The 26582-nt window shown below is 38.5% G+C and overlaps 1 protein-coding gene across 1 annotated transcript in view; it reads right to left on the bottom strand.

Annotated features, from left to right (window-relative positions):
- Positions 1-26582, bottom strand: part of UNC5D (unc-5 netrin receptor D) — a 323527-nt gene that overhangs the window by 166924 nt on the left and 130021 nt on the right. The window contains exon 8 of the mRNA XM_084499193.1: positions 25786-25954. The gene's annotated coding sequence lies outside the window, so the exon portion shown is untranslated. The remainder of the gene's footprint in view (positions 1-25785; positions 25955-26582) is intronic.

The following is a 26582-nucleotide window of genomic DNA, read 5'->3' as shown; positions in this document are numbered from 1 at the left end:
CAATGAAGCTTGGATCCAGACCTAAGCTGAAGTAATTAATAATTAACAATATACAGTGGAGTGGCTCAGCACAACAAATAACCATCTAGTTAGCCATTCTTCTGCATTCCCTTTTTTCCCCAAGCCTTTCATAGTTTGAGAACCACTGCACTAGTTCAAGTCAGAGCAGCAGCAAAAAGATGATGCAGCCATGCTGATAAGTAGGGGCAAACCCGAATATCACATCAACCACTGTGTCTGAAACCTTGCTTTCAATAAAGGACAAAGCTTTTCACCTATTATTTTCATTTCTGAGCTACAAAATGAAGTCTCTTTTGCTGCTCAGCTGATCCTTACAGAGTCTTGGAGAAGAGATATGTTTTTGTCACTTCCTTGTGCTGATAAGACTTGTATCAAAGTTGTGGGAGAATGAATTGCAATTTTTCAATTTAAGAGACTGCTAATATCAGCCAGTCTTGGTTAAACAAATCCCCTGTGAAACAAGAGATAAGGTGCAACTTATTTGTGTATTAAAAAGAAGATTTGTTTCCTGTGCTATATGTACCTAATAAATATGTTAGCATTTCTCCTCGTGTTCATTAATAATAGCTTATTAAATAGAGCAATTAATGTGATATCCAGCCAATTAGACTGACAAAAAAAGTATTTGCTTTGGTCTGCACCTAACAATGATGAGTTGACAAAGATGTTTCAACACTATCTCTAGTGCATTTACTTGATCTTCACACCATAATATGTTCTGTCAGTATCTGTCAGGTTTGAGCTCTGCCCACATTAATAGAGATGCACAGAAGCACTGTATGGCACAGTAGTCACAGTACCAAACTGTTTTAAAATGGAATTCACATTGCTGTCCCTTTACTAGATTATACTTGTCTTAAACCTACTTTTATGCCAGTGTGTTATATTTCTGTACAATTTTTTCTAGTCTCTTGTAAACTAATTTAAAAAAGGATAAATTAATTCTGAGTATTGCTGAAAACCCTGGTGTTACCATTTTCCAAAAAGATTAATCAGACAGGGTCTGTTTCCCCTATCAAGATAAACAAGGTGTTTGCCCTGCTCCTGAGAACAGGATGCCAGGGTTCTGTTCCCAATGCTACTTAGCATTTCATGTGATACAGTGGAACCTTAAAATTATCATCACAAAAAAAAAAAAAAAAAAAAAAAGGATTAAACTTAAGGGAATTTAGTTTAGAAAGCACAATGTTAAAAGACAATTCTGTGTAACTACCAAATGCTTCCAGTATGCTCCTGTTTGGCAGCAGCAGTCAGGAAGAGAAGTCACTTGTGCAGTGCCAAGTGGTTTTCCTGTATGCTTCAGATCGGCTGAAGACAATGAAATTATTATGACTTCCTTATGAAGCATCCTGCATTGTCTGCTGTCAAAGGCGAGGCAAAGGGGCACACAAATCATTGTTCTGTTTCATTCTGCTATTTCTCTTTATAGCACATGGTTTTTCAGTAATAGTCTGGCTCTTCCATTCGAGTCTGAAATGAGAGCCTTTAAAACAGTGAAGTATGTCAGGAAATTGTTGAAGAGGATGGAGAGAATCAGTGTGGGGGCCTTCCTAAGGCACAGCTAGGGCACAATGTGCAAATTCAGGTATCATTCCTCTTGAATGCTATGTGGACAAATTTATTTTAATCCACTGATCAAAGGGTCCATGCACATTACTGTTCACGTGACGTTGAGGAGAGCAAAACGTTAGAGCGTTGCAGTTAATACTCTACCATGTACAGGAGCTGAATTCAAACCCATAAAATGTACCTCTGGTCTCTCCTGAAAGAAATGACGCTACCCCAGCTATTGATGGCTTTGGATCACTGAATTCATAGGCCAGAAGGCTATTCTCAGAATTTAGGGTTTTAACCAAGAGAAAAGAGCAAAAGAAGAGGTAAGTATTATTCTCTGCTGTATAACGATCTCCCTGGGTGAAATAGGAAATGTGGTGGTAATTTTTAACTCCTTACATAGAAGACTACCAGCAGATTTCATCATCCAGTTGTTCTGAATACTCCCAAATAGTTAGCTGGAGTTGTGATGTTTCAGTCCCTGTCACACTCTAGTTCCAAGCCGGCTGGTCCTCAGCTCAGAGGTTTGTCATATAACCTTGTGCACTCATCTGGATAAAAGGACTTTGATGCTTGTGGAGCAGAACTCACAGGCATTCAATTTCACACCTGTGATACAAATACAGAAGAGCAGCAGCAGCCAAGCTGCTATCTTCCTTTGGAAAAATGTGATTAAGTGTTTCCACCAGGGCTTTTCAGAGGAAAGATGAGCTAAAGAAAAGGAGTTGCAATGATATTAATACTTCATTTGATGAGTTTGTAAACATACTGAATGAATCTTAGGTAAGAGGGACAAAGGTCTCACTGAACACTTACAGAAGACTAGCTAGAAAAACACCTGTTAAATATGAGTACAATTCAGCTGCATGCAGAGGTCTAGAGTAAGAATTTAACACCACTTAACATGCAGCTCAGTCTTCAAAACAAAGCCGGAAAAGGTGCCTTGTCCTCCTGTATGCCTTGTATGAAAAACTGAGGTTTAAGCTGTAATTTCCAGCAAGTTCAAACATGCAAATTCAAGACAAAGGTAAAGCATGTGATGAAATTAAGGCATACAATGAAGGACACGCGTAAACACTTTGTTAATTACTGACCAACGGAAAGATGTTATATAAATTTCTTCAAGTAGCTGAGACTGTACAGAGAACAAGGTCTACAACAGCTGGGATTTTTGAACTATTTGTTAACGTGGTCAACTAAGAAAAAATTATTCATAGGAATTTTTGAGGTAAACATCCCATATCTGGTATGAGGAAATCCTACCAGCTTTTCTCTGAATTCAAATGGCTTTGAGTTTGTAAATTTTACATGGATGTCCAGGTTGGCTCGTGATAGTTGTCTCAAACTGCCTGAGTCTTATCCACAGCAGAGCTCTCCACATCCTTTTCTGTGCTGACACTCCTTGGACTGACAAGAGTACAACTACCACCCAGTTCAGATGGCGAGGTACCATGGACCCAAACACCTTCACACTTTGCAAGCCTTCAGATTCAGAACTTTGTTACCTGAACCATCTCCAGAGTTGAATGTAATTGAAGTTAGGTAGTAATTAAAATCCTCAGCATTGCACGCAAGTGTAATGTGTTAATAAAAAAGTAATTGCACCTTCATTGTTTCAGCAGGTTTGGTTTAATTACATGGCAGTTATATTTCTCTCCATAGTTATTCACTCTCAGCGAGGGCTCTCCTTACCATCTGCTGATATTTAATTAATATATGCTAAATGTCCTACTATATTATTAAATCTCATTTAGAAGTGTCCTTAGTATCTCAGTATAGGGCTGCCTATATTGCAGAACGAGCAGGGACATTGCCTTGTATTTAAATAATTTAGATAGAAGAAGGCTCATTAATGGAAGAGAGGTGTTATCTTTCCCTCTAGAAATGAACAAAAGGGAAGGACAATTACTCCAGAAATGTAATAAAAAACTGGAGATTTCCCACAGGTAAAATTTATCTAAAAATTCTCATGTACTACTAGATCTGCCAATCCTTCTAGCTGATGCAAGGCCACCCCACTATCATAATATTTGTAATGCTCTACACCACAGGACAAAACAATAGACTCAATGTGGGGTTTGTGAATAAAACTAGAGAAAAGTCTTCTCTTGTAACAAGGATTTGCACTTGGACATAATATGAAGTAAGGCAGCTAGAATAAAGCTTGTATTTCTCAAGATCACTTCCCTGACAGCTTTATTTTTTCCCCTTTGCAAAATATCACCAAGGAGATTTTACATATATTATTGCATAACTCAGCATCTCAGTTAAAAATATCACTACATATGAGAAATGGATAAAAAATAGTGAGGTATAAATGTGACAGAATCAGGATAAGATCTTATGCTTCAGAAATAGCCACAATGGCCATGATTTTCAAAATTCTCTGTGGCTAAGCAGAAGAAATGGAACTGAGCTTCTAATCATACCTGAAGAGCAATGGAAATACAAAGTCAATTAATTTCACCGCTTTCACTATTTCCTCACAAACTAAGGATTCTGAGGGAGAGGTCCAGCTGTCTCCAGCAGAACAAGGATTTCATATATCTAAAACCTGTGCAATAATGTCTCGTTTTTTTATCATCCAAGCAAGGAGATTAATTATTTGTCATTATCAGCTAAGACCATGACAGAATTCTATCCAGCACAGCGCCTCCTTGTCTGGGACACCACGCTGGAAGGAAATTGAATGGAGGATGTGGGACTGGCCAATCAGTTCAACTTCCTCTGAAAATAATAAGAATGAACTTCTGCAAAATTAGAATTTAAATCATAAAGAGTTCCAAAAGTCAAAAACAGCTCCAATAGCCTATGTACTCTGCAGTTTCCCTTTGGGATAGTGTTTTAGAAAAGATATTAAAACCTGGAAGAGTTATGAATACAAATACATTAACTTACAATATTATCTGCATTCCAAAATTCATTTTGCATCTTTAAAAACACTGACTACAGCCTTTTTGTAATAACTGCAGGGTTGTCCCATATTCTTTTGCCAAAGCTGTTGTGTAGCATATCTCATGCTGAATAGAAAAGGCAAGTACTCATAACCATTAGATATCATCTTGTACATGAAAACAATTAAGAGGGGTTGAAGCTGCCTCTGCTTGCAACTTACAGCTCTGATGCAAAAGTCATTGAGATGAACAGAAAAAATTCCACTGACTTCAGAAGGCTGTAGATCTCTGTATAAGTAAATATAATTCCCAATGCTTCGTTTCCCATTGAATGATTACAATTTTAATAAGTCATACGTTTAAAAAGGAAGGATGTAGAATTTTAATATGTAACTTTTCTCAGTGCACCTTGTGAAGAATGTAATTAGATAAATCTATTAATAGCTGAACTGCTGAGTAGCGACAAACTACACGTCCATTCAGACCATGACAGTTCCCTACTTAAAGACTGTAGAAAGTGAGTGGTCTTCAGATGACCACGGTGGAATAGAATTCAATTTTGTTTGCATTTTAGGCAAACAGCAGTGGCTCTAATAGCTCAACTATGCAAATGCTGCTTAACCTTACATGGATATTTATAGTCTTACCTCTGCAGAATTCTCTCTAAACAGGTTTTGAAGCAGCTTCCACACTCCTGAAGCAAATTACAAATGAAATCCATGAAGAATTGGCAAGCAGCTTCCTGCAACTCTGAACAACTAATTGTACTACAATACCTTTCAGATGGCTTACACAAAATAATCTCTCTGATATCCAAGGAGTCGAGACTTGGTAGAATTTCCCTGAAGAGCTTCGCTTGATATGCTCTGGGAGTCTCCTACATTGCACATTAATGCCGGAAACAGTTGTTGGTTTTTGTACTGCTTAATTCATTACTTTGTTTTACTTATGCACCTCCTCCTCTCTAGTAATACAGAACTGTTTCATTTACAGATTTAAACCCTGGATATTGCTGGCTGTTACAATCAATAAATGTGCATTAATGCTAGCACAAGAGTGACTTGGTTCACAGAAATATGGGCAAGATTAATTAGAACTTAACTCCTGCTTATATCACAAAGTTCTCTTCCGAAACAGTAGACACGTAAATAATTGAGAAATAGTTGGTTATAGTAGGTTCCTGTCTTAAAGCACTGAAAAGGGATTCAGACTGTGATGCTTTGTGTTGCTCCAGATGAGTAAATAGCCCAGAACCACACAGTTAAAAAGGAATAAATTAAAAAGTACCAAAGTGATGTAAAAGCCTTTTTCCATTGCTAACAGTGCCCCAGACATTTCATGGACTACATTTTCTTGCTATTTACTGGCTTAAATCACTGAATACAGAACAAGGTATCAGAGCTTAGTAGCCTTTAACACCCTACGACGTTACAGCATCTGATCCAAGGCAGAGTTGTGCACCACACACCAACGTCACCTGAAGTTTAAGGATGTGCAAAAACCCAAAAGACAACTTTCATTTCTCAGCACTGACCATCACATATACTTGTCCACAGGTCCATGGTCTTCAACTGAAATGTCTTAACTGTGATCAGAGCAAATACCATGAACAGGCTTGGGTGACTGCAGAAGCCATAAGGCAGATTAATCATACAGCAAAGATGATTTTATTGGTATTATCTACAGTAACAAAACCTGAGGGAAGAAAAAGTGGAACATAAAAACAATTATATCTAACAAGATTCTTCAGATATGTCTGTGGGGTTTCAATGCATATTTAATTCTGTTTGCATAACTTGTTTATTGCTATTTTTGACAAGCATCTTCATTTATCAAAAATCTACTTAAAAGCTATTGGGGTGATCTAATACTGCTAAGAATGCTATTAGATTTATTATTTGTCTTTATGAATATAAATAAGAACATAGAGCTAAAACAGTAACGGGTGAAAATGGACTATTGGAAAATGGCTATTTTCCATTCCTCCAGTACACAGCCAAGAATGCATTTCAGTTAAGAAATGGAGAACACCACACGCATCCATATAACCAAACTTAGAACATGCTCCCCGCAGCATATCCTCCAGTCCTCTACAGCAACACAGAATCATCATCTCGGACATGTTGCTCTGCTACTGTCTTCTTAAGGTGCTTTCTGTGTTTCTGATTACATAGCTCTGGTATTCCTCCCAGTTCTCCTTCATGTCTTCCTATGTTTTTTTTTGCTGAATGTCTTCATCTAGCACACTCAGCCTTATAGCTTTTCAGTGCCATATTATTGGACCCTCCATGTGCTTCTAGCAATCTGCAGATATGAAGGGTTTGGGGCTTTTTCCTTTTAAAGAGCAGTTGCAGCTACCGAACCCTGGTTTTGCTCATTAGCATGAAATTTAATTCAAGGTGCCAAAATATTCTTGGATATTCAGATGGTTGCAACTCTCTCCCTGCCTTCCCTTGTTCCATAGATCTGGTAGCATTATTTGTTTATGTTAAAGTTATTTAAAAGTCTACGTTAAAAAGTGATTCCTCAACTCTGCTGTTTCAAAACTGGCCCATTGTGCATCACAAAGAAAGGAGGTGTTTCATAAAGAGCCTGTTGTGATAGAGTAATGTCAAATAAAACACAGAGAACAGTTCCCAAAATAAAAGATCCTGCATATGACATTTCACAGACTCTCTTACCCAATTTCATCAGGATCGCTGGTTTTGAGCAAACACTTTAAAAAATATCTTGATTTAATTATCTAATGTGAAAGAAGAGATGAGGATTAACAGCTGATTAAAATGCTTCCAAAAACCAGTTATGATTAAATGAAGTAATCCTTCAAGAAACCAAAGGCTGCATCAGATAAATTTTGCTATGGAGATTGCACCCAAGCATTCAGCAAAGCTCCTTGTACCACTTTGTTAAGAGCCCAGATTTATTTAGAAATCCAATGGGATCTGACCTGCACTCACACCAAATGATAGGCCAGAGGACAAAATAAGATCTATTCCCCAGCTCCTTCCTCCACTGCTTAATAACAGAGCATAGACATTCGAGAGATTGTGTAGCTGCATTTGAGATGCAGAATTTTCCATATGATATTTTATTAATTAATCTTATTTACTGACTCACTAAGCAACGGCCCTCCAGCTTGCCCTATTCCAGCTTTAACTACTACAAATTACGCATTTTCTACAGCCCTTTCCTTGTATTTTCCTCATTACTCTGCAGAGAGACATTCTGTAGAGTGCTCCATGATGGGAATACTTCCCTGCAGCGCAGACACTTTCCTAATTGGGATATTATTTCTGGAAAGTAAACTATAGACGACTATATTTGGAATGCCTTCCAGAAAGGCAGCTTCATTCTTGCCTGAACCGTGGTTACAAACCGACCAGCAGATTACCGTCTGGCACCTGTTCAGCATTCTGTAGCACTACTCTGTTTCCTAGGTCGCAGAGATGTTTATTTTGCAAACATTTAGGATGGCTTAAGGCACTGTTTGTTCTAATCTTCATACCCAAACTGACAGAACAAAATGCATAAGCCCTCTTCATACACTTCAGGGTCATACAAATGAACTTAAAATGCTGATGGGAGTGGTTTTATCTCATTTGGATGTGCAGTAGCAGTTTTGTGGGCACTGTTCTGCTGCTGATGTACAGAAAGGAGTCAGAACCGCCCCCACCAACAGCCAGCAATGAGCCACTGGGCACAGGAATCCCTCTGACTAGGCTGGGTAGCTCTGCAAAAGAACATGTCAATTCAGTCAGAGAAGTACTACGAAATCCCTTACCAACATATCATTACGTTTATTTTGAGGCCCCAAGTAAGACCAAATGCCATGGTGCCACACGCTGAATGAAATAACACCTGATACGGATCCATATCTGTCTTCATGGAGCTGACAAACTAAGCAGACACAAAAAACAACTGATGAGAGAAAAAAGAAATATGTTCATGGACAGATAAGGAAGAAATCCTTGTGACTTGCCCAATGTCACAAGGACCTCGGATGTCAGGCTGGACACTTGGCTTGCATTTTCCAATTCCTAACCTGCTGCACAGAAACTATAAAAATAAGATCTAAAATACTGAGATTCTCACTTGATAAGGGTTTCTGAGGGAAGGATTTGAGAGTGAGGGATATTTACATGTACTTTGCACCGGTAAGGATAAAAGCAGAACACACAAGGCAATGAACAGCCAGATTCTTACTTTAAATATCGCATTGCTGCTGTAACCTGCAGAGAGACAGACAACCAAAATATCAGAACAACTCTCATGGTGAAATTCCTATATAATTTGGCGGGATTGAAGCTGACATGTGACTATGGAAACCAGTCACAGAAAAAACTGTTTTCTTCTACCTCTAAAGTAACCATATTGTGATAAGGAAACCGGTATTTCTCCATGAAACAACTCTTCCATTTCACTGTAGTGTTTCAGCCTTTAAACTTCCCCAGCCTGAACTAAGCTACGTTTTGTTTTTTTTTGTCTGAACAAACTGATTTTGTTTAGCGAAAGGAGGAAATTCAATAGTATTTCACCATCTTTTGATGCTTTTTCCAATCACTACAATTCTTCTCTTTCCTCCCTTCTGCTGCCTCACTTCCTATTAAAATAATGTTCTCATAAAATCCCATAATGAGGTTTTCACTTTAGGAAACCTGGGACTTCAGGAGATTTCATCCTCCTGAAGAATCTTTTAAAAGGTATTATGAATGCAGGCAGAAAAAATTATTCCTAGTAAATAACTCTCTAGTTCTTTATATTTCCTCACAGAATATTTGTTCTCAGTTGAGTTTTATGCGCCTCTTACACAGGAGAGGGTTTAGTTTTAATTTGGCATCTACAACACCAGCCTCGCTGCCTGAGATGCCAGTTCAAATCCATCGTCTTTTATTAAGCCTAGCCAAAGCCCTAAAGAGCTTGTAAGTGCACCGATGGGTCCCTCGAGAAATGGGACAATGTTATTTGAATATAATTCAAAGAGTCAGACAATCAGCCTCTCTGTCACTGGGCACACAGTTTAGCTGTGAGTGATGCTCATGAACAGCAATAATTTAATTGCATGCTGAAATCCACGCTTCCAATGTTCCAGGCCTCCTGATTTGATCTACTACGAAGTGGGGCTGCAGCCAAAGCAAAAGCCATGCTGGGCTTCTTTGTGTGGCTGGATGTCAGAATAACTCAGAACAAAGACGACACTGTAGGCAATGCTCTGGGTAGGAGTTCAGTCCAAACAGACGAGTGTTTCTGCAGGAATGTCTTGCAGTTCGTGCGGTAAGTGGTCAACCTAATTCAGGGCTCTCCTGATAATACCCCCTTCACTTTCAGCACTTTTGTTGTTGTTGTCTTTTAACAGTGAGCCTTCCTGGTCAAGGACTAGCAGGAGTAGTATAGCAACTGGTGCTGTAACAATGAGCACTGAAAGGAAAATGTCTCAAAATCCAAATGGTGAAAATACCATTAGAAATGCTTCTGGGATCACAGTTTATAGACGTCGGTACACCACTCCAGGAGAAACCACACAAGTATCTCGGATGCCCCAGATGGAGCCATCAGAACTGAGTGTCCATGCTTATTTCAGAAGAACATCGAGACCAACCCCCACAAATGTCTGAACACAGAAAATAACTCATAATGGAAGCGATCATCTGTGTGCTGACACTAAACATCAAACTCCAGAAAAACAAAACTGCTGAGAGCATTACAGAAAGTGACATTATGAGACCTACAGTCACCATTTCGAGCTGAATTTGAAGACCAGATATCAGGTACTTTAAGACTTCAGACTACAAGTTACACCACAATAGTCATCATCAATATGACACGGCCTTTCATGTCTGACAGTATAACAGAGGCCACAATAACAGGTGTCCAGAAACTGGAAACAAAAAAAAAAAACACATGAGCACCCAAGTTTTTTTAGAAAATACTGTGTAATAAATGGAATGTACTTATTGTAAGTAAAAAGTTTGAGAACAAAATTTAATAAAATTGCTACTGCATTACCTAGAAAAGCTGTAAAGTGAATACAACTAGCACATCGGCCTTGGAAGGCACCACATCATGAGAAGACACATTGTTCAGACAATCCTTTCACTGAACACTCTATCTTCTGGCATGCAGGTTGAAAGCCACTTGTTTTCTGCCTACCTTTTATCATCCCCGCATGCCCAGGTGAACAGGCTGTACAGCTGGGATTACTGAGTCCAGTCTGGAGATTGAAAGTGCCCTTACAGATCTTATCCTAAGTGCACTGATATCAATTGAACCTTTTGCAATTGATTTTAATGCACTTTGGAGGATGCTTTTAACATTAAACTTATCGAACTGTGCTTAATATCTTCACTCAGTTGCATTACAAGGTAGCAGTGTACCCATCTGTGCTGAATCCCAGGATCAAGGCCCCAGTTTATACGATACCTCCAGTCCTTGCTACCCCATGTAGAACCAACAGCATTCAGAAAGCTGGCATGGCACTTATCCCTTTTTATGTTGCAAATTAAATAGACATGCTTCACTGCTGTAGCTCAGCAAACTGAAGTGGAAATTCACCCTTGAATGTACAAATCAATTTTGGTTTATATTTTGCTCCTGGATGCTGGGCTATGACACTGACAAACACTGTGTTGCCTGACAAGTATCTTATAGAAAAGGGGAAGGATAAAATATGGAGGAGGGGGAAGAGGGGAAAAGAGATGCAATTCCTCTGTGTTTTCATATACAAGCTGTTTACTAAAACATCTAACATCTCCAGCATGCTCTGGTGATTGGCATTATCTGCAATATGTTCACAGCAGCTGGGCAGAGATGGTGCCTTCCCTTCAAACCCTCCCCATTTCCATTTTGTTTTGGATGGCAAGAAAATGTCTTCCTTTTCAAAGAGTATTAAAAATCAGTAATGTAAGGGAGCAGAAAGACTAGCAGGCTGGCCATTCATTCCCTATGAATCATCCTGCAATTTCTTAGTTTGACAATTGCGCCTCATATATTTTAATATCAGTTTTGAAAGAAGAAAGCAAGTCAATTCATTCCTTAACAGCTCCCTGTAATTTCAGCTCGCTCTTTACTTATGTATGAAGCTGACTTGGGTGGAAAAGGTTAGAGGCAGATGAATTTCAAGTTTCAGAGCTCAGGAAAGGCCAATAAAATGTGCAATAATCTTAATGTTTGGGCTTCACTGAGCTGCAAACACCTTTTATATTAACTGATAAAACACCACTAATGTTGCTTTGAGTTTTAAGGAGATTTCCTGAACTCCTTTGCAAACTTGGCCTTACCCAGCATTTTTCTCTTCTGACAAGTGGACTGGCAATCTGTTCCCATTAGGTTATCACATTCATATTCCTTCTGCATTCAAAATAAGCAATTGACATTCAACATTATTATTCTGTATATATAAAAGCAGTTAGTACAATCTGTATGCTGAAAGACATATATTTTGAGTCTTAAACAAAGAATAAGAGGTGGGGATAAGCTGGAAGTTCTTTGGGCCAAATCCCTTTCCCTATTTTACATTTTTTCTGCTTGTAGGTACTCATACGCAGGCTTTTTCATTTTCAAACGAATCTTTAAAACAGAGCTATTGGGAAATAAAATCTTCTTTACAGGGTGAAAACCAAACAGGTGAGACATCTGAGCAACCTTCTGCCTTCCCTCCCCAGCCTCCATTTAAGCTACACAACCTCCAATAAGTTTTGGGAAAGTAGCAGCACCGCAAGGCATCACTGCAGGTGCCGTACCTGTCAAGAGTAAGATGCCTGTTGGTCTTCCAGCCATAAGAGGGCAAACGAATTACAACAAATGATAAGAACAAAAAAGTTTCTACAGCCTTTCTTGATACAGACCAGTTCCTGACCAGGATAGGTTCTGTTTCTTGTAAAATGGCTCTCTTTCCTATCCAGAAAAAAAACACCCGATTCTACCACTGAGCAAAAAAGGGGTTTGGCTGGCCTAGCATGCTGACATTTCCATAACATGCAAGATTTTTTAATGGCCTTTCACTAAACACCCAAAAGCATAACTCCCTTGAAAGGCCCAGTATAAAAAGCCTGCTCCAAACAAGCCCAACACCCTGTCATAACACTGAGGTCAGAACAAAGCAGAATAAAAGATGGTACTAAAGACTAGGAATTAATTACTTTGTCAGAATTTTCCATGAGTTAGTTGGATACATATTTTGGACCAGATCTGCTGCTGCTGTAAGTCAGCATAACTCCACTAACTCAACACAATTAGATGTGTCTACTCTTGGAGAATACCTGAGGCTAAATTTCCCAGGCACTGAGCTAGCAATATTTGCATTTGCCCAGTTAATGGCAGAGTTTCTCCTGATTATCATTATTCTGAATTTTATTTAAGTCATAATGAATTTGGCACAATATTTTGTTATTTTTCTCTCTGAAAGTTCAAACAAAAGCTTTCAGACGCTGTGTGGCTGAGCACACAATTGTGAGGAATAAAGGAAGAGGTTTAGCTGATTTCACTGCTCTCCAAAGCAGACTAATGCTATTTGGATTAAATGAGCCAGAAGCTTTGTTTCTCCTACTTGCCTGCACTTGTGCCATTATCCTGTGCTTTTCATGTTCCTGTGCCACTCTGAGTCTCCCAATTCTACTGTAGCAGCTTAAGTAATATTTATCATCTGCAAGGTCATTCCTCAGTTTGAATTTTTATGCACATGCGCAGATAAAAATATCTAATGCAGGTTCAGATACACCCCTCCTCTCCTCTCCTTCCCACCCGTCACCTCCCACTGTTACTTTACATGCTACAAACAGCAGCAATGGGTCTGAAGAACGGCACTGCCAATCTGAGCACCATGAGGCTTTTCAATGGATCATAAAGAATGCAATAAAAACAAGAAAAATAGCTTCCAGGAAGAGAGAGGGAGAGATATGGAGGTGGTGGAGATACAGAGATTCTCTCTCCTGTAATCTGCCAGCCACACCGCCCTGCCCATAAAGCAGGACATAACAAAAATATCAAGCACGAAAGAATGGAGAGTTTATTTCGATTGCCTACTTATGTAATCAATTAAAAAAACTAGAAAACATGAGTTGCTCCTCACACTGCAGGATTTCTGCAAACAGTTTGGAAGGGAAAAATTAGCAATATTAAATGGTACCTCTTAAGTAGCCCGAGGTCATTCATTGCTAAACTACTAGCAATTCAGTTCAGTGCCTGCAAGAGAGCTATCAATCACAAAAACACTTGCTTTTGTATCTGTGCTAAAATCCATATACTTCCACTCTATTTTCTGTTTTATTATATCTGAAGCCATACATCCATAGATCATCTGGATGTCTTTAATGCAGCCATCATCATTTCATGAGACAAAATTACATATATAAAATCTCTACTCAGACTGCATGTCTACTGTGGTTATCTTACACACAGATTTACCTGGTGGGGCAAAACTAAGGAGTTCCACCAGAATAAAACTCTTTTTCCCCTTTTTCTTCTTTTTCTTCCCACTAGCACCAGCTGGCACTGTGGCCCTCCTATCACATCATATGGTCAAACGACGTCACAGCACATTATCCTATTATCCCTTCCCACTTCAAACCAGAGATGGAGCCATTTATATCAACGGTTGTTTGATTGCATCTGGCAAAGTCTGATGGAGAGATTTTGTGTCCTCAGTTCCTGGACAGAACATGCATTCCAGGTTTTCCTCAGTGAGGAATGTATTTCTAATCCTTAGGGCTTCAGATAAGCATTTGAAAGCACTGGCTGAGCAGTACCAAACAGTCCACAAGCTAGAAAAAAAAGCAAGAACTTGGCACTTTAAACAAACTCATATGAAGTTTATAACCCATGACTTTAAAATGTCAGGACTTGGTTAATACTGCAAGCCTTATTACTTCAAATTTAGGTCTATCATTCAAATGCTACTTAGTGCGGGTCAGCCAATTTAATAAACAACAGCAGATCATTGTCACACTCACTCCCTCATGTGAGTTCAAAACAGTTTGTATGGAAAGTTCCGTATGGCAGTTCTTTCATTCTTCTTGGGGTGTACGCCTGAGGGGGGACAAGTTCAGGAGGATTATGCAGTGCCTGAAGAGATTGCTAATACCTGTATTTTAGGGAAATGAAACCTTCAAACAATACATCAATTTGGAGCTGTCCACAGGCAGCCACAACTTTAATCCATCATTTACTTTCTCAGGAAGAAAGAGTTTTCAAGAAAGACAATTATGGATGAGCACAAGTTGTTGGTAATTGGGGTTAAAGATTGTGCAGGTAATTTGTTACCTTCAAGTCTCTCTCTGTAGCTGATTATAATTGGAGGTGTGTGAAATACTCTTGTTCCCTGAATTTATTGTATCTTTATTCTGGATTCAACAGAGAAGGTCTCATCTAGGATGTACATATATACATGAAAGTGTAATAGGATTCTATCTAAAACAACTCTGCATTTTAAAAAATGTATCTTGTCAAGCTAAGATTCACAACAAACTACAGAAAACAACTATTTTAAAACAATTTCAAAAGCTTGTGCCACCTCTGATATAAAAGTTGCAATAAGCAACAGCATTTCTGTAACCCGTATCTTCTTGATTACTTAATAATGAAGGATCACTGTCATTGTTCCCATTTATAGACAATCAAGCTGAGGCAGAAACACTTCCTGAGACTGTACAGTACTTTGGGGCAGAAATAGAGCTGTGACTCTCAACATGGGAATTTCAGCAAAAAGGCAGAGTGCCTTCTTACATCTCATCTACTGAGCAAGGCTACGGTGAGTTGTCCCTTTAATTTTACTGCCTTTCCTGTGCTACATTTTGCATGAATGTGCATTTTTTGAGTTTAATGCATTTTGGCAAAGCTCATTTCTCCCAGTGATGACAACGCTGCACATCAGGAATGAGCACCACTGATAAAATACTCTTTCTGCTCCAGCATATTGTTGGGATGCTGCATCTGGCCTGTGTAAATGGCATTCATTATAGCTGGTACACCAAGATAATGATATGCTGCAGCCAATTATGTCATTCACTTGCTCTCTTGCCAATTAGCTCTCCCTGCCCCTGTCTAGCTGGTTCCAGTAAGGACTGTTGCCAAGACTGAGCAGAAAAATTCTTTAGCCTTTGAGAATATGCAGAGTGCACTTTTAGTCAATTTTCAGCCACCTTCAGGAATCTCAGGGTATAGACTGATGATCACAAGCGACAAGACCAAATTTTTTTTTCTTTTTGAAAATGCCAGATGAAGTGCATTTTATTTTAAAAAATTAGTGATTTTAAAAGTAATTTGGTCCTATACTGTAAAGCAACAGATTCAAGTTTACATTAAGGCTCCTTCATTTTTTCATGCCTATATCCTAAAAATGGACATACATTTATGGTCAAAGTATGTTCTAGATACGTTGTTAACAACAAATCCTTGCTACTATGATCATTTATAACTCCTACAACAGCAGTTGAGAACCAAGGCTCGGTTCCAGTGTTGCTTGAAACACCTGCAGTGTAAACAAGAATTTAGGAAATATCACATACACATCTACAGCTGTACCATCACAGGGAAATAAAATACACATTTTCTTCATAATAAGCTCAGAATGAGTTTACTACTGCAGGCAGGCACAATCAGATGTCAGTTGTTTTAAATAAATGTCCAGCTGTAGGGGAAGGGAATCTCAGTCACTACTGCCCCAGTTACAATAGTACACTGCTTATATAGGGGAAAAAAAAAAAAGATTCTGTGGCTATTGCTTCAAATCAAAGTTAAGAACATGTTCAAAATTAAGCAAGCATTCATGCACTTCAGATAAATTAGAGGAATTTATTATCTTCTTCATCTGAACACTTTGCATTTTTCTCATCTTTCAAATGGGGACTACACCAGCGTTCTTCCTTCTTCTGGCCTTTTCTCATCTGATTCCTTCTCTGACTGCCTTCTGGAAAATTCACTGCTCTTACAAACTGTTCAACATGAGAACTTTTTCGTAATATATACTTGACTGAAGCATTGAGCTGTAAGCCTCACAGGAGTACAAATAATGAAATTACGGTATGGAAAATAGAGACTTCTGTCTTAGTTGGAATCATTTTTAGAGAACGGATAAAACAGTGGCATGACAATTCAGATATTCCTCTTAGGACAGCAAAAAACTGGTTGTAGACATACTCAAAAGGCTTAGCTGTGGTCAAATAATTTCCAGATCAATAAGCCTAATGCAATATTTATGCAGGCTCTATACTTTAATTATGCCAAGATTGTAAGATTAATTTAATATTATTCCTGCTGCGGGTATTCAGAGGTGGGCAGTTAAAAGAATGCATGTCCCTTTCAATCAGAGCTTGCAGAAACAGGACTCAATTTACTGCTGCACAGCATAGTGGCTGGGACATAAAAGGGATATGACATAAGATTACTCTAAAGGGTCGGTAAAATTTCAGGACGGTGGCTGGCAATATCTATATTTCAGTAGCATTTTTCGAAATCTAACTTTGTTTCTAATGTACCCATTTTTTGGTCTCCTTTTTCTTCCTAACAGAAAATATTATGGTTACATAAGCTTATTTTTTTCTTTCCTCTACATCGATACATTTGTAACACCCTTCTTTTCCACTGAAATTTTCTGAAATCTACCCATATCCTTGAGAGCTGTACAAAACATAAGCAGTGCTTGACATCCTCTAGACAGCTGTTGAGTAGAATGTTAATAGTTCACAGCATTGCATTTCACAATCTTGAATTTCTTGAAGTTACCAAGCAAGCAGCCACTTTCTAATAGGTTTGTGGTTTTTTTTGGATGGCAGTGTTACAATCCCTTTCCTTACCATTTCAATGAAATTCTGATGGATCTAGATGGGCTGATGAAAGGTACCTGCGGAGTGATGGATGAAGACTGAAGGAACATGGAGAGGAGAAGAGAAAAAGAGGATATATGGCTAAAGGTGAGGCCAAACCTAAAGATAACTGCAGTGCAGATGTACCCTAGGAGGCTCAGTGTAACTAACAAACACCTCAAATTCCATTAAGGGCAGAGCAGCAGTGAATACACATGGCTCAGTGCTTTGCATACTGAACTGAAAACATCAGGCATGTCTGTCACAGACAGACTGAATGCCTTCTACCAGATTTAACCTCATGGTCCAGGGAAAGGAAGAGGAATGAGAGGAATATGAGAGATCATGTGCTTTGCGATCATTTCTGAGGGAAGGGGAAGAAGGGGAATAGAAGGGTGGAGAGAAGTGCTACGGTTAGAGCTGTGAATAGGCACGATGCATAGAGAAAGAAACTTAGAATAAACCCTACACTTACAGTGATCATAGTGTGAAAAATGGAAATTATAACACACAAAGCTCCAGAAGGGTCCTTCACAACCCTAACCTCAGCACGTTAGTGGGTGTATTTACTGAGCTCCCATTGTCATCGAAAACCTTAGTGCCCAGAAGCAAAACCCAGCCAGGCATCATTTCACAGTCCTGCCTCATCTGTTACTGTACAAAAGTTGCAATAACGTACGCACAGAGAAAAAAGAGGGATGAGCAATTGTGGTGGATGGAAAATTACAGACAGATTAGCAAGATCACAGCAAGAGCAATCATTTCTGTCACTAATACAGAGAATTTTCTTAGGCAAAAGGATTAACAGGAGTTGCTAGCTCTCCTGTCAATGTTATCTGCAGCAGGATACTGCAACCTGTCTTAAAAAGGCACCAGAAAAATCTCCCCGCATTTGAAAGTTATGTGCAATACATCTTTTTAAACTAATCAAAACTTCACTGCTCTAGCAATACGTTAAACCACTTAAAGTCTGCCTAGAGTCAATAGTAATTACAGAAATTTATCATGGTTGCCAATCACGCAGCTCCAACCCAGGGTGCTTGTTATTGCTAAACTACAGTTTGCCAGCCTTGATTTATTTCTATAGGACACCAACCCCTTGACAGCTGGAAGTGGGACTGCTTACAAGATTGGACAAAAGGTGTTCATGTGCTAGGACATGCTTCAGTCAGGTGCTCTGCTTTGGCTTTCTGCACAGGCACGGGGACCATTTTCAGATTCTGATTTTCTGCAACACAGGGGAGGATGCTAACAGGTTCTCGTAACCAAATATAGCGCACAGAATAACCTTCAATGCATCTTTGCTACATAGCAGATGTTAAATGAATGCCTCAAGTTACAGGAATTTCATTAAATGTGAGAATCGCACCTCTCTCTTATCAATACAAGCTGTGCCAAAGAAAAGACAAGTCTCCCCGAGGGAAAATTCAGTCCCTGCTTGGCCAGGACGTTATTCCTCTCTTGACTCTCCCCTCAAGTCTTCAGACCACATACAGCAAGAACAGATACTGTGAATCAAACCTCTGAGCACCCATAAGGAAGGATGGAAATGAGAGATGAAGATGTGGGAAAGCCACTAGAAACTTTTCTTTCCTATTTCTGAAGGCAATGACCTTGAGCTTTTGTTCCTGTAGCACCTTCATTTCCACACAGGGCCCAGTAACCTCAGCTTTATCCACTGATTTACAAACCACGTACCTGCTCCTGACCCTGTGCCAGCTTTACACTTCTGTACGCTGACATGTGGTGCGAATGTCCTGTGCTTAACGCTGACAGCAAAAACACGGGGCACCAGTACTGAAAGCCAAAACAAAGGGAGCTGAAGGGTACCGGGTATTTTGAAACTCAGGCTAACATTATGGGAAAAATAGGATGACCCAGGCAATTCAAAAGGAGTAACTCTCCTTCAACTTCTGTGTCAGGAGCTGGAAAACAAACCAAATGCTTCAGAACTGATTTGTATGAATATTTCCATTAAACAGTGTAAACATAAAAACATTTTTTTCAGCAGATGATCATTAAGATGCTCAAACATATTTCATTGGGATATTTTTGATGTACAAGCAGCTTCCCAACCAAGCAACATCTTGTGAATTTTTTTTTTCTTTTCAGAAGGTTAAATATTAAGATGAAGAAATAGGAACAAAATTAAGACATTATTCAGCCTTCGAACAAGTGGGAATTCAAGTCCCCTATACTGCTGAAAATATCCTTTCATTAAGATTCATGGACTCGTAAACTCTGAGGTTGAAAGGCAGCAGCAGGATCATCTGGATGGACGTGAGGAATAACAAAGGTCGTAAAATCTTCATTCATTCATTTCTGTTTCTAGCTCAAAAGTGCAGTGTGAGCTAAACTATTTCTTAGAAAGATATGAAGTCTTCATTTAAAAACTAAAAATACCGGATAGTTGACCTTGGCCCTAAATAAAACTCCGAGGGAAGTTTTATCAGACTTTATTCCAGCAAAGAGCTCTGTAACTTCCAGGGTCCTGCTGCAATTAGCTGTAAATGGCTGTGAATGAGACACACCGAGGAACATGCATAATGACTAACCTTCCACAGGCTCATAAAATATTTAGCAACTCAGTATTGCTTCAGGTAGTTATATTAATCTAAGTATGTGCATCTGTGTGCGTGCACGCGCTCACAACAAATCGCAGACTGGGAAACGAACCAAGCAAAAAGCTTATTCCCTACAATTTATGCAACTATTTCTTTCTAATCTTCAAAATGTGTTTGCGAATAGAGTGATGTAGGGTGTAGATTTCCACTGACTTTTTAATCTTCCAGTTTCCTGAAGCCTGCATGTGCTTGCAGTTAATGCAGCTAAAGCAAGACTGGGGCTGAGACACCTTTAAAGAACACAATTATTTCCAGGGGGCACTTCCATGCCTTCGGATATCCTCCTCACGTGTATGCTAAAATTAACTATTTTACATCAGAACCATGATCAATTTGTATAAAATGTGTATAGAATGGTACAAATGGCAGTAATCACACCTTTATATATATATATTATAAATAAATAAATATATTGTCTAGTCCTATCTTGTGTTGTCTCATTCTGGCCTTGTTTTTGTAAATATTTTCCAAGTATTCAGAAGATGCATGAATAACAGAATTATGCAGAATGTGTGTGGGGTAACAACGCTGTTGTGCCTATCATAAAAGGGGCAATTCTTTATTTCATTCTCTGTCCTGAAGGAAAATTATGTTTGTAGAACAGAAATTTATTTTGCTGACGTGTTTACTTCCACAGCCACCCATTAACATAAACTTGTATTTTATGTCCATTGTGCTCTGAGCTTATTTCAATAAGGTCATTTCATCAGGTCATAAACCTTGGAATTTGTGTTGGAGTTGTGGGTTAGTTTATGGTGTTTTTCTACAGCTTTTCCTTAAAATTATGGAGAGAATTTTAAAGGAGTTCAGTGGATCTATGAGCAGAGAATAACAGTAGCACCCAAGAAAGACCAGTTGTGCTGTAGGAAGAGGGACCAGCATGGAAGAAGTTGGGGAAAAAATAAAAAATAAAAAAAATGTTATGGGAAAGATGCAAAGGATGAAGAAGGAAACATAAAAAGTCTGCAGGACTAAAGGTGTAAGCAGGAGTGCTGCATAAAGCTTCACATGAAAAGAGGTGATAATTTTGATAATTTGCAACTATTATACTTAGTTGATCGGAATTTATGAGCTTATTCAATACGATTTGTATAAATTGCGTATATGATAGTGCTTGGACATGAATAGGAAAGGTGTTTCTGTTAATTTGTTAATATTATTGCACAAATTCAGGATACAGATTTTGTCCAAAGTCCTTTCCTGAGTGAAATTCTGCCTAGGAGTCATCTCTTCTGTTCTTGTTTGGTCGCTGCCTGTGCTACAGAACAGGCTGGCATGATTAATCCAAACAAGAGGGATTAATTGGACAACCTTCTGTGTCCTGCAAGCAGCTCAGGGAATTGGCAAACTATTATCTGCTCAGATCCTCTATTTCATCACATGAATCACCCTGCCTTGAGCATCACTCTATATAAAGCGAAAATGGAGAGGCTGCAAAGTGTCTCTCCTTTTTATTTATTGTGAGCACTTCTCAAAATATGTATCCACTTTATTATTTTTCCCCTTCCAGTCCAATTAGTCCATGTTCTCACAGCTGATTTTTCTTTGTAATTCACTTATTTTTAATTGGTGTAGAGTTCTGAGCTGCACCAGTTTTACAGAAATGAAATATCTGAAGAGCAGTTGCACTGTGCCTCTTTACTCCTCTATTATTTCTCTTACTTCAGGAAAAAGAAGTGCTTACTGCCATGTATCAGTGGACATGGAATTCCTTGAAATTGCTTGGACAAAAACAAATGCCATTTATTACCCATTTTGTTAAGCCAAGAGGTTAAATTCTGATGTACATTATCTAAATTTGGAAGAACTCCAGTTCCAACATTTTGCCTGTAAGTTTTCCAAATTGTGCACTTGTGTGGGCACTACTTGTACAGTTACTAAAGGACAAAAGCTTTCTAATGTTAAAACTATTTAATTTTTTTGTTAGTTTATGGTGCCTTGGCAGAGATTCAGTGGTCCAATTCTTATCAATGACTGCTGCTAGAAAGACCTCATGCAGTATTTCAGCTTTACTCTGATACAACTACTATGTGAAGTTTACCCCTTTCGTCCCTTCAGTTTTGCTGTTACTGAAATTTACTGTTTGAGGTTTGAGTTCCAGTCCAAAAACGCTTTGCTTCAATGTCCAATGGAATTAGCTGGAATCATTCTGCTCACTTTAGTGGGCATTAGATCAGGCAGTTAATCACATTCCTCCCAGTCACCAGAAATCCCATTTACCCTCCTGGATTCCCTGCCCTCGGTACATGAAGATGTAGTCAATAGCATTATCTGCAAAGTGCATATTGCGTACATTAATCCAACTGCCAATGTTGCAAAAGGGTCAACTGCTTTGGAGAGAGCAAAGAATAAAGTAGTACACCATGGGCACAATTCTTTGGATTGCCAGCTCTGTGCAATAGATCACAGGGGATTTTCTGTAACTACCTTGAAAAAGATACTGAACAGGAGGCAAGAGTCCATTACTGACAGAAGAAAAGGCCTGTCAGAAAACCCCAGGCAGCAAGGATGTAGCTAAGATCAGTACAAGAGAAAGTTTCTGCAATCCATCAAGAGAACTGTGTGCAGGTGACCCCCGAATCACCTCACACCATTGTACTTTGCAGCAGGCAGTCCTTGTTGGAATTGCCCCTCTGGGCGATGAAAGCACTCTATGTGACACCTGCGAATTTGCCCTTTACTGCTGCAAACCCAAGCTGTTAAATATCACGCTCTTTTGGCTGTGATTTACTCTATTTATGGCCCTCCCTCCACCCAACCTTTCCTCATCACAAGGGATCAATTCTGGACATACAACAAAAGGCAACAATGGTTTTAATAAAAAACAGAAGGACAGGAAAGATTGATTTAGCCAATGAAGACATGCTGTAGCAATGGAGAAAAAGGAAGCAGGCAGACAAGAAAGAATAATAACAATAAAAAAGCACATTGGTGGCTATACCAACCCACAGGCACATTTACAGTAGATGAAACCAACTGTTTTCTTAATATCCCTTGTTTCTACTGTCTTCAACAACTCTTTAATTTAAAGGTGTATACCTAAAAACATTCCTGAGGTTCTTCTATTTGACAAGAAACTGCTTCAAGGAAGAAGTATAGTCCTGTAAGACCGATAAGTCTTGATGCAGAAAAGCTAATTTCTCTTGTGACCTTGTGAAAGTCTTCTTTAACTTTTGTGTTATTCTGCTTTAGATAAAATGAGGACAGCAAAGGATTCCAGGCTTGCCAAAGTACTATCAAAATAAGGTCCACTCAGAACTCTGAATTTTTTAGACCACACATTAACAAAAAAGCATGCAAAAAAGGGCATGTCTCTATTAAAAAAATAAATAAATAAATAAATAAAATAAAATACTAAAGTACTAAAGTACTTTGCACTAGAATTCCTAAGATATCTGTATAAGAGAATCCAAAGAAAAATATCAATCTCTTTTTTCTTGTGACCAGAAATATGCTTAATAATTTCTGGTATTTCTTATTTTTTTTTCTGAACAATAAGTGAGTAGAACAGGAATTCTGTTCTGATGAAAATATTCTCCATGAAGTGTTTTGCAACGTCTGTGAAAGAGATGTACTATTGTGTTTAATGAGAAGTGCTAAATATGGAAAAAAGCTGACCTGCTGAATACATAACCCAGCAATGAGAAGACAATGATCATTTGTAAAGTGCACGTCAACTTGATCCAGGAGAAAAGGTTGCTAGCTGGTGTTTTAAGCTGCATGGAAATAGGTCAATCAGCTATATCAGTGATAAAGCAATCAGACTGGGACCATTCAAGTTCCTAAAGTGTTTTTCTAATTGTATTGAATACATTCAGATTAGCAAGGCAGCATCAGCAACTGTGAAAAGCAGAAGAGCAGCTCTTACTAAAAATTCTTGAATAATCAAGCACTGAATACAATGACTGACAGGTTATTTTTCTACATATGCATATATGGAACTTAGTGTAAAACTTAGCAGAGATGTACAAAGATGTAGACTGAGTCACAACTGAAAACAGGAAATCAGTATGTACTCCCCTTATTTCTGGATAGTTTAATTCACTGCTTAAATGTATTTCCTGTCTTTATTGTTCCACAAAGGATGCTTACCCTGGTCATAAACCTGCAAAGCAATATCCCACCAAGTACATATTGATTTCCAATCTCTGTTCAATAATCTGGTACTACCAGCATGGGCTACATCAGTGATGAGCATCATTTTAAGAATGCCCGTGGAAGATGTGACTCAGTCCTTCAGGCTCCAGACTTTTGTTGAGTCTAGCCTGCTCAGCCCCCCCACTATACTGAGTATCAAAATAATAAACACTGTGGAAAAGATCTAGTCACCACCTGTTTGACATGAAATTTTTAGGAACTGTTCTGATATATTTTATATCTGCAACATTTTTTCTCCATTGTTTTTGCATTTCAGTTCTCTATCTGTAAAATGGTGGGCATATCACCTCAGAAAGAAAATTGTAAGGACTTAATGAAATGTTTATCAAAATAGACATATTTGCAAATCAAACTTTGGTTTATAAAACTGTTTAATTATTGCTTTTTAAGCTAAACAATACTATTTCAGTAGTACTTAATGACTCCAGCATAAATCATTGGAATGGGTTTTGTGCATTTAATATTTTAGAACATAGATTCTGCCCCCAAACAATTTACAACCGGAACAAGTGAGACAAAAGGACATTTTACTGACCCTATTTCAAAGGTATGTTTGATGACGAGTCATATGCCCAAGACTACAGGAAACCGTTGCCCTAGAGGCCCACTTCTGCATCTTTACAAAAAAACCTGCCTCTTTTTTGCTATTAAGAATGTGGTATTGACTTAATGAGGTCCAGAAAGTTAAAATCTTTTGAGGATATTTTGAAAATATAACCATTGAAATCTTCTTTAACGAGGAGAAAAATGTGCTACATCTGAATTTATAGCCATTACCAGTGCACCATACTTTAAATAATTACGAATCCTTTTATCTTAGAACTTTATAACTCAGTTTTCATAAAGGTTCAGTAAATATAAACTATATATACATATCTACGTCCACAAGAGCCCCAATAGCAGAATCCCACTAGCAAAACTAATATTACAATGCAAATATGGTCAGTAGGAGAGGGCAGTAAAACAGATTACCATATATAACTGTCTCTCAGAAACCAATTTGACTTTTATTATGCTCCTGAATGAAATTATTACATGATCTATAGAATATTGAGCCTTGTGATGATTCAGGATGGAAAGGCATTATGCTGTATCATTTATATGTTTATCTAGTTATTGTCTCCTTACTAAGTATTACACTTTGCACATTAGGAGCACAGAAGACTGCAATGCTCAGCTATACTGCTGTGATTAAATAATTGCTTACTGGGCTGCAGACATGGTCCAAAACATTTGCTCATTCTCAAGGTCTGAGTTTCTAACAGATAGAGAAGACTCAACTCTTCATTATAGTGAACTGGGTGCTACACTTTATATATTTCCTATATAAATAGGAAATTATTTTGATTACCAGAACTGCAAACTCTTGCAGAAAATCATGTAGCCAGAGGTCTGTGTTTGTATCTGCCCAGAGGCATAACATCCAACAAAACCGTACACTGATGGATTGTCTGTGGGGAAGCTCAAATCTACCATTGTCTTTTTGCCCTCACCCAAGGAACGAAGTACTCAGAAGCTCTAACATCCAGCCTTGGAAAACAGTGCAAGTGCTTTATCTTCTTGGTTAAGCTAACATAGTCAAGCACTGATGCGTGCATGGAGTTGAATGAATCCTGAACTAGATATTTCAATACATAAAATGACTTCAGGGTGATCAGACAAACTTCATGTTGACTTTCATTTCAAAAAATGTGAACATCACAAGACTTAAGTTACGGTAAATAAACTGATAAGAATTACCTGTGAAATGCAGTTTTAGTTCAGCCACTGCTTGCTCAGAAGGCCTGCAATAACACGTGTGCAGAAATCAAGGTTGTTTTTACTTTGTCTTGTCTATCAGGTAGCTCATCAGGATCACACGGTACTATCTGTTGTGCCAGCATTCAGCCTTGTTGCCATTTGAAATCATCTGCAAAACCAAAACATGTTCTCAAGCCAAATAAATCTTTAATAGCTGGAGTCAGCAATGTCGTCTCAATGTGCACATAATAATGTCTGGCTCTCTCAGAAACCAATGCTAGAAAACCATAGAGAAGCGCATAAGTCAGTCTTGGAATTTGCCACCATTCATGTGAAACAAATGCGTTGCTCTGCACCCTCAACAGCAACGTACTTTTCAAAATAGCCCATGGCAAAATTTTCAAGAAAAATTAAACCAGCTACCACACAAAGCTGCCTTTGGCAGGAGGCTTTTGATTTCATGTCTTTGAAAAAAAACATTATACTCCATGAAAGAGAAAGACGTAATACCTGCCAAAAGAAAGTATCCTTATTCCTTCCTCACAAATCCCATACATATGTGCGAATTCATCAAAGTAAACATCTTACTAACACAATTTCATCAGCTCTTAAGAGGCCATTTTTGAATAAATAAAAACAGATTTGATTTTTTTTTTTTTCTTCACAGAAGCAGAAGGGTCAAAGGATTGCAGCAGCAAAATCTGAAAGAACCTTCCAGCCCAAGCCATTCTATAATTCTTTTGGACTTGTCTCGTAGACAGAATTTCTCCTGAAAAGGAAGGTGGAACACTAATTTC

This window comes from Aythya ferina (assembly GCF_964211825.1).
Source record: "Aythya ferina genome assembly, chromosome: 27".
Lineage (NCBI taxonomy): Eukaryota > Metazoa > Chordata > Aves > Anseriformes > Anatidae > Aythya > Aythya ferina.
This window is presented reverse-complemented; position numbering and strand designations above follow the sequence as displayed.